The sequence below is a fragment of the Mauremys mutica genome, chromosome 24, assembly GCF_020497125.1.
Source record: "Mauremys mutica isolate MM-2020 ecotype Southern chromosome 24, ASM2049712v1, whole genome shotgun sequence".
NCBI lineage: Eukaryota > Metazoa > Chordata > Testudines > Geoemydidae > Mauremys > Mauremys mutica.
Window position 1 is genome coordinate 1,598,318 of NC_059095.1, and position 9,310 is coordinate 1,607,627.

Genomic DNA, 9,310 nt, shown 5'->3' on the forward strand with positions numbered 1-9,310 from the left:
CCCAGCAGCGCCCCCCCCCGGCACAGAGACCCCCCCCATTCCCAGCAGCGCCCCCCCGGCACAGAGACCCCCCAATTCCCAGCAGCGCCGAGCCAGCCCGCCCGAGCCCGCCGCGAACCCGCGGCAGCGGCTGTTTCAAGCTCCCCGCACTGTCAATTGATTCTGCTCCGGGCCGGCTGCATTCGGGGCTGGGAATGCGGGGGGAGGCGGCGGCGGCCGGGCCGCTGGCTGCACCCGGGCCAGGCCCGGGCGGGGTCTCGGCCCGCCGGAGCCCCCTGGCGGAGCCCCCAGGCGCTGGGCCGAGGAGCCGCGCAGGCCCCCGGCCGGGAGCCGGGAGCCCCGGGGGTGCAGCGCGCCCCCCACCCCCGCGCCGCTGCAATGTAACGTTCCGCCATTTATCCCGGGAAGACTGACAGCTTTTTGGGTCAGGAAGCGGCTCTTGCAGCCAGGCGCCTGCCCGCCCTCCGCTGCAAGACACGGCGCGTCCGGGGCGAGCCCCGAGGCTGGGGCGAGGGCTCCCGGGGCTCCCGGCCGATCCGGGGCGTGGGGGGGGCAGTGCCCCTGGTCTGAGCCCGTCCCAGCCCATCGCCGCCTCCGGCTGCTGGAGCGGGGCGCAGGCAGGCTGTGGGGCCAGCGGCCGAGCCCCGGGCACGGCCCCATGGCGGAGCACCCGCTGCCTCCTGCCCCTCTGCAAGGCACCGCCTGCTGGGGCACCCCCAGGGGTTTGGGGTGCTGCGGGACCCCAGTGCCCATGGGTGGGGGTGAGAGCAGGGTTTGGGGTGCTGAGGGACCCCAGTGCCCATGGGTGGGGGTGAGAGCAGGGTCTGGGGTGCTGCTGGACCCCAGTGCCCATGGGGTGGGGGTGAGAGCAGGGTCTGGGGTGCTGAGGGACCCCAGTGCCATGGGGTGGGGGTGAGAGCTGGGTCTGGGGTGCTGAGGGACCCCAGTGCCCATGGGGTGGGGGTAAGAGCAGGGTATGGGGTGCTGAGGGACCCCAGTGCCCATGGGGTGGGGGTGAGAGCTGGGTTTGGGGTGCTGAGGGACCCCAGTGCCCATGGGGTGGGGGTGAGAGCTGGGTCTGGGGTGCTGAGGGACCCCAGTGCCCATGGGGTGGGGGTGAGAGCAGGGTGTGGGGTGCTGAGGGACCCCAGTGCCCATGGGGTGGGGGTGAGAGCAGGGTCTGGGGTGCTGAGGGACCCCAGTGCCCATGGGGTGGGGGTGAGAGCTGGGTTTGGGGTGTTGAGGGACCCCAGTGCCCATGGGGTGGGGGTGAGAGGTGGGTCTGGGGTGCTGAGGGACCCCAGTGCCCATGGGGTGGGGGTGAGAGGTGGGTCTGGGGTGCTGAGGGACCCCAGTGCCCATGGGGTGGGGGTGAGAGCTGGGTTTGGGGTGCTGCGGGACCCCAGTGCCCATGGGTGGGGGTGAGAGCAGGGTTTGGGGTGCTGCGGGACCCCAGTGCCATGGGGTGGGGGTGAGAGCAGGGTTTGGGGTGCTGAGGGACCCCAGTGCCTTGGGGGGGGGGTGAGAGCTGGGTTTGGGGTGCTGAGGGACCCCAGTGCCCATGGGGTGGGGGTGAGAGCAGGGTCTGGGGTGCTGAGGGACCCCAGTGCCCATGGGGTGGGGGTGAGAGCTGGGTTTGGGGTGATGAGGGACCCCAGTGCCCATGGGGTGGGGGTGAGAGCAGGGTTTGGGGTGCTGAGGGACCCCAGTGCCCATGGGGTGGGGGTGAGAGCAGGGTCTGGGATGCTGAGGGACCCCAGTGCCCATGGGTGGGGGTGAGAGCAGGGTCTGGGGTGCTGAGGGACCCCAGTGCCCATGGGGTGGGGGTGAGAGCTGGGTTTGGGGTGCTGAGGGACCCCAGTGCCCATGGGGTGGGGGTGCCTGGGCACTGGTGCTCCGTGGGTCCCAGAGAGCCATCTCGGGGGCTGTTGGGGTTGGGGTTGGGGTTGGGGGGGGGTCGCACCTTAGCACCTCCTAGTGGCTGCTTTGCAGACCGGAGCTGCAGCATGAGGAATGAGACGCGTTGTCCCGGGTGGGCACAGAGCAGCTCAGCCCACCAGAGTGCTGGCCCCATCCAGACCCACGTGCTGCCAATAGCCGCTCCTCCAGAGGGAGGGGAAAGGTGTGTGGTTGAGGGGATCTGCCCCACACCCACTGGCCTGGGTCAGGCAGGCCAGTCGCAGCGTGGGGCAGGGGCAGGGGCAGGGGCAGGGTGGGTGTGCGGTCAGTGGCAGCACACAACTCCCTGGCCAGTTTCTTTCGTGCAGTGATTTCCCCAGGGTTCCCCCTGGCTCTGAGCCTGGGGTCGGTCGCTGGGGTGTTTAATGCACAGACCAGGGTGGGGGTCACGGATCCCCAGGACGGATCCCCAGGAACCCACTCAGTGGGCCAGACCCCCTGGGGGTCTCACTCTTCCACCAACTCCTTAGCTCCAGGCAGCGAGTCCCACTGACTCAGCCCCTGGGGGAGACCTGTGCGCTCGCTGCCCCTCGCTCAGTGCTGGCTCATCAGTCACTGGTCGCAGCATGGGAAGGGCCTGGGCTTAGCACAGGGAATCGTCCATTCTGGGTAGCCAAGCCGTGGTGAGCGCCATTGTTCAAGCCCCGTCTCTCCATCTCTCTGACCCTCTTGGTCCAAATTCCAGGCCAGAGCCCTGACTGTCCCCAGCAGCCAACACGTCCCCCCAGCCGTTTGCTCCCGAGCTGGGGAAGTCCATATGGCTCTGGGGCGCTGGTTGCTAAGTATTCATGTCCAGGCAATTGGATTTGCCATTTTCTTTCAGAGGCCCCCATTGATAAGGGGACCAAGACCCAGATCGCTAGGCGACACCCATATCTATGTCTCTGCCTGGCCTGAGAGCAAACAGCCCTTTCCCACCCTTAGGCAACAACACAGGGGAAACTGAGGCACAAACAGGACTCATCAAAATATTACCAAAAAATCCCACTCAGGTGATTATCCAGCCCCTTCGTCCCCCTGGCTCCTGCTAACTGGGGCTGGAAGGCCCTGCCGGGCGGGGGCACGGAAAACAACAGAGTTTGGTTCTGGGAAGAGGGAGGCTGCAGGCGCCCCCAGCCCCACCACAGGGCAGGCCGAGCTCCCATGTGAGCAGAGAGCCGCTCATTGCACCGACACCCCTACTTTGTGGCTAGGAGGAAAAGCCCCGAGTCCTTCCCCTGCCTCCCGGCGGAGATGGGAGCTGCCGTCCCTTTGTCGTTAGCTGCTGGGGTGACTTGGGGGAGGTTTGTGCCTATCACAGGCTGCTCTGCTCCAGAGTCTCTCCCCCTACCCCCATCCCAGAGGCCCATAAAGCCCACGGGCTTAGAGTTGGGACAGGGGGCAGCGTCACCTCTGGGACAGATTCCCAATGCCCTCACCTCAGGGGACCCCACTCCCAGGGCCGTGCCCCATGCCCCATGGCTCCTGCTCGCTTCCCGGCCATGGTGCTCATCTCCCACACCCCGCCTGGTCTGAGAGCCGCAGCCGCCTCCCCCATGGGCCAGGATGCGGGCTCTGGGGCCAGGCCATTGGGCTGAAAACTCTGCCTCTGGCTCTCCCACCTGGCCCTGTGGAGCCCGCGTTCCCCACTGCCAGCCCCTGCCCACAGCCTTGGTGCCTGGGCAGGGGCTCCCGGGGCCCATGTTCCTGGCTAGGGCAGTGAACTCTGTGACTCACCCCCAGCAGATCCGAGCGCCATGCGGGGAGGTCGCATGGGAGCTTCAGGGAGCCTCCCCCCGAGATGGCGGGTGAGCACCGTGAGACGTGGAGTGTCCATCCAGGCCCTACGGGGGGCTCAGTGTCTCTGGCCGGGGCCCCAGGCAGTGCAATGGGGGAGTGGTGTGACACCCCCCCCCACACCAGTTCCCACTTGGCTGCTGCAGGCGCACGGCCCGGCCCAAGAGCCTCTACTGAGCTCTGCTCTGCTCAGAGTCCTTGTGACTGCTGCTAAGGCCAGTTCCCAGGGTCTGGCCAGCACGGGCACTCGCTGGCCAGCGACGAGCAGGCTCCTTGGACAGTAGGGCTGACGCGGCCAGGGGCTCCTCCGTTACTGCGTGGGGTGGGTGTTGGGGCCGCGAGCCATAGGTTCTGGGTCTCGGTGTCTGATCTCTGGGCGTGGGTCCCACTCCGGTCACAAGCTCAAGCTCTTGCCGGCAGCCAGGAGGGCCCGAAACCTCCTTTTCTTGTTTTCAAGGAACGCTGAGATCTGCACCTGGTCACCTGAGTCCAGGCGCTGGGGCTTTAAGAGGGACACCACATGTCACATGACCGCAGTGATGCCCCGTGCTGGCAGTGGTGGGAATGCTGGAGCTGATGTTGCTGCGGGAAGGTAAGTTTGCGAGTGTCTCGGTGCCCGTACCTGCCCGCCGGCCCTGGAGTTGGAAAGCAGCTGGCGCTGAGGGGCTGGATCATTCTGTTTGCGCTGGGTTTTCTCTGCCAGTGGAAGGGGGACAGGTGGCCACGCTGGGAATTAACACAGGATCTTTCCTGGGGGACCCAGCAGGGCCCAGGAGCCTCGGGGTGGCAGGGTACCAGAGAGCAGGTGTCTGTCCCGCTCTGGAGGGCCGCTCCCACATGTGAATGCTGGAGGGGGAAGCCCAGCTGGCTCCTGGGCAAGGGTCAGACTTGCACTGGGGCTGACCCTGGAAGGACTGAGCTGAACGTGCCCCTCCCCAAGGAACTGTTGGGTGCTGGGAGCCCCTGCCCTGCTCTGCCTGTGAAAGGGCTGGGACACTAGCTGTCGGTGAAACAGGCTCGGAGGGGCAGCGGGGGCTCAGCCTGGCCTCCTGGTGTGGAGTCAGGGCTCCTGAAACTGGCCCTGCGTGTTTCTGCCTGGGGATCTCCGGGCTCAGCATCATTACCTCCAACTGACAGCTGGGGAAACTGAGGCACAGAGGGGCTGAGGCTTGTGCTTACTGTTTGGGTGTGACAGGGAAATCAGTTGGAGGTGTTGGCACTTAACTCCTCTGCAGATCAGACTCTGGGTGTCCCACGCCAGCACCCAAAACCTCTGGATGCTCTGGGCCCCAGCAAGTCCCATCCCCCACCGCCCAGCCTGAGGCCCCAGCAATGAACGTGTATGTAATGAGCCCTGCCGCTCAGGCCTGTGCCTCTCCTGCCCCCGGGCTGGCAGGGCTGCTGGGCACAGCGCTCCCCTGCCCCATGGGGTGGCCAGGCTGCTTGGGGGCTCCGCATTCCCGTCTGTCAGGGAGGAGCCCGCGGCGTCTCACAGCAACGGGCTGGTTCTCCAAACGCACCACACCACGGAGCTGCTGCCAGGGCCCCGCATCTGAGCCCTGCTCTGGGGTGGCCGGACGCTCGATTTGCATCACTCCCAAGTTCCCAGCGGGAACCCGGCATCGAATACTGAAGTGACAGAGAGATTCTTCACCCCCGTCGAGTCCCCCCTGGCTTTGGAGAGTCGCTCGCGGCCCCCCCGGCCATGGCTTTCCCCCTGGGGGGATTGTGCTCCGGGCCCAAGGGGGACGGCGGCTGGTGATGGTGCAGTGCCCTGCTGCGTCCCCGGAGGCCTGCTGAGCTGGGTGCTGGAGTTCTCCTGCGGGAAGCCTGGCTGCCTGGCGTGTGGCCCTGCCAGCCCAGAGCGATGGGGGAAGGGGCCCTGCCCAGCCCGCACCCCAACTCTGGTGCCGGAGTCGCTCTCCTGCCTTCCCTTGGTTGGTTTGCTGTGAGGTGTTGTCACGGGGTCCCTGGGCGCTGCTCTGGAACTGCTCCCCACCAAGCCAGGCAGGACTCTGGGGAGCCTCCTCTCCCTCGGAGCAGCCTGTCTGCAGGGCGAGAAGCTCCCACGGCTTCACCTCCTGGGTCTCTCCTTGGAGCATTCAGCATCCTCTGCCCCTCCGTGCGCTTCCCACAGCGAGTCGCCCCAGCGGGGTCCTGGGGAAGACAGAGGGTCCTGCCCCCCCACTGCGCAGTCAGACGTGACTCTCAGCCAGCCAGTAACACAGAGGTTTATTCGATGACAGGAACACGGGCTAAACCAGAGCTTGTAGGTACCACGAACCGGACCCCTCAGCCGGGTCCATTCTGGGGCTCAGCGAGCCAGACAACCCCGTCTGCCCTCACTTCCCATCCCCAGTCAGCCCCAAACTGAAACCCCCTCCAGCCCCTCCTTTCTGGCCTTTGTCTCTTTCCTGGGCCAGGAGGTCACCTGACCTCTTTGTTCACCTTTAGCATCCCCTTGCAGGGGGGAAGAGCCCCAGCCATTTGTTGCCAGGAGACAGAGTGTCGGACATTTATGTACACTGGAGACTTAAGAACTGCATAGGGGAAACTGAGGCCCCCACACAGTATTCAGAGGAAACATTAAGAACAGCCCCACTTCGTCACAGGCGTGGAGCGATGCACATGGCTGGATCCTTCGCAGTCCCCTGCCTCAGGAGCACGCTGGGGCCTTTCCCGGGGCTCCCTCCGCCCCCCTTGCTGGAAAGCTCCGAGCCAAATGTCCTAGGGGGGCCCTGCATAGGCCCCTCCACTTCCCACCAGCACAAGGCAGCACAGGGTTATCCTGGGAGCTGCTGGTTGGGCCAGGGGTCTGGGAGGCACAGTCAGGGCAGCTGGGTGTCTGTATTCTAGGGGCCCATCACCATGGCTTCTGGGCCTGTCAGGCTGGAGCTGCTGCTTCGCAAACCCTCACTCCCTTCCAGCTGGGCGATTCCATCCCCATTAAACAGGTCCCAGCAGCCCGGCCTTGCGGGGCGCAGTGCGGCACCGTGCAGTCTGACTCCGGCCAGGCGGCGAGTCTCCCAAGGCCCGTGTTTAACTCCTTGCTGGCTGGGCAAGTGGCTGCAGCCCTCCCCTGCAGCCAGGGCCCCAGAAGGGGACCGCAAAGCTCCCCGGGAAGGAGCGATAGCGTGGAAGGCGCAGACCAGAGAGTCTCCGCTCTGGCTCTGCTGGCCGCAGCGGGTTTTTGCAGGAACCCAGCAAGAGTGGAGTGTCCTGGGGGCCAGGCTGAGCGCTCCCAGCTCGCCTGGTTCTCCCCAGCGGCGTATTATCGCCTAGGCCGACAAATTTATAACAGCAGCATTTTTGTAATCGCAGCATCAGTGACGCCGCGATTCTACCAATCATAGCGCGTATTGAACGTGGGGTTTGGGATCCATGCATGGCCCCGCGCTATCAGCCAAATCGTGCTAGACAGACGCGCGTTCAAGCGAGGGGCCGCTGTGCTTGTAATTTTATTTATAATAAAACTTGTAAATGGTCAATTATTTTAATGATATTTAGATTAATTTTAGTTCAAACGAATCTGTAAAAAAACTAAAACAAGTTCATATGGGGCCGCCAGGGGTGGCAATTATTTCAGGGCTTAGGGGCAGCAAAATCATTAATCTGCCAGCGGTTCTCCCTCCTCTGGGCACCTCCCGGCCTCACTGTGGGCATGCAAATGAGAGCGCTGGGCTGGAACCCACGGCTGCCAGCCCTGGGCGGGTGGGGAGCCGGAGCAGAGCAGCATCCGTGGAGAGGAGCAGCAGCGTGGCTCCCAGCGGGCTGCAGGCCTGGCCGTGCTGCATGAGCATCCCCACTGCTCTGCCCCACCTCCCAAAGCCCCACCCCAGCTGGCACTGGCCCCCGCGGCTCCGCTGGCGCTTCCCAAGCCCTGGCTGGGAGCCCTCAGGGGATCTCGGGTGCATGGAGGGGACAGTGACCATGATGGAGAGAGGAAGCAGCACAGACGGGGGAACAAGTCCCAAATGCCCAGCCTTGCCAAGGGGGTAACCATAGAGCCGCCCAGGCGAGCAGCCGCCAGGAGGGGGCGGTACATGCCGTGTTTGCACAGAGCTCCCCCCCGCACAGGGTCACTGCGCCGGGAACCCCCGGCCCAGACAGTCGCAGTGGGTGGCTGAGAAGGGACGGTTGGCTCAGCACATCCCCTGTGCCAGCCCCGTTCACCTCGCCACCTTGCACAGTCATGGCTGGGTGTTATCTCCCCCCCCCCGCCCCCCTGCTGCTGTCTGAACTCCAGTGGGTCCTTCTGCCAGCTGATGAATCCCTCTGGCCTGGGAGCGTGTGCTGGGTGGAATGATACGAGCCTGTTTATGTAACCGGGGACTTGCTGCTCTCTCCTCGTTCCTGTTGTGTGCCAGGGGCTTTCGCCTCCATCCGCTCCTTCCTGCTGAGTCGGGAGCGGCCATGGCGCACCGAGAGGCCAGGCACTTGGCTCCCAGCAAGGGCCTGAGTCCAGCCAGGGAAATTTGGCACCAAACATCACAGGCCTCGCAGAGAAGGGCGGTGGAGGAGGGGGTTCCTTCTACATCCTTCTAGCCCTGCCTCCATTTCCTCCTCCCCTCGCTCCTCTCTTCTCATTCCCCACCTTCCCACTTGCCACCCTCCGCTTGTGTGCCAGGACCCCCCATTGCCACTTGGGGCCGCTCGGCACGGCTCCCCCTGCCCCCTTGAGGTGTCTGTGCAGCACCCTGCCAGCTGATGCCAGGGTACCATGGGCAATGGCAGGGTGGATGCTGTGCTGGCATACCAGCCTCCCTTGGCCTTCCCTCCCGGCTGCCTCAGTGCCCCCGGATCTCCTCGCCTGGCCCCTCTGGGGCATGGGGCACTTCAGGGTGTGAGAGCCCAGCTGGCCTGGCTTTTGATCTCCTTCCCAGAGTCGTTGCTGGAGCAGCTCCTGCATTCACATCACCATGTGCTGGGACCCGGCAGGGACTCCACCCCTTCCCTCTTCCTGGGTAGCCTACTCCCCCAGCTGCCCCCAGAGCTGCTGGTGGCACCTGGAGACGGGGGCAGAGCCAGGCTGCAGAGCCAGGCTGCAGAGCCAGGCTGCAGAGCAGGCCTGCAGGGCCCTTCTGTCTCCAGGTTTCTAATGCACCCTCACCCTGGTACCTGGGTACCTGCCCAGGGCTCCTCCACCCCCTCCCCACCCCGTCCCGGGTCCTGGCTCTCCTGCCCAGGGCTTCCCCACCCCGCCTGGCCCTCCATCCTGGCTGAGGTCCCCCACGGACACCACCTGGGGCCATTGAGCTAGGGACCCTCTAGCCATTTCCTTCCAGCCCTCTGCTCCCTTTGGCCCTCGTTTGCTCCCGCCCTGATGTGCCGACTGGCCCATCCGCACACTTCTGCATTGGGAGCAGCCCCCAGATGCTGCTGCACTCACCCCCCTCTCCCTGGGAGCCAGCACCATGATTCCCACCCCGTTCACTCCCCTTCCCCCACTCGTTCCATGTGCTCTGGAGGGGAGAAACCGGCGTGTGTGGCAGAGTCTGCGTAGGCAGCCAAGCGGCAGCTGAGCAAGGCAGGGGGCTGCACGCAGGAGCATTACTACACGCAGGCTGTAATTACC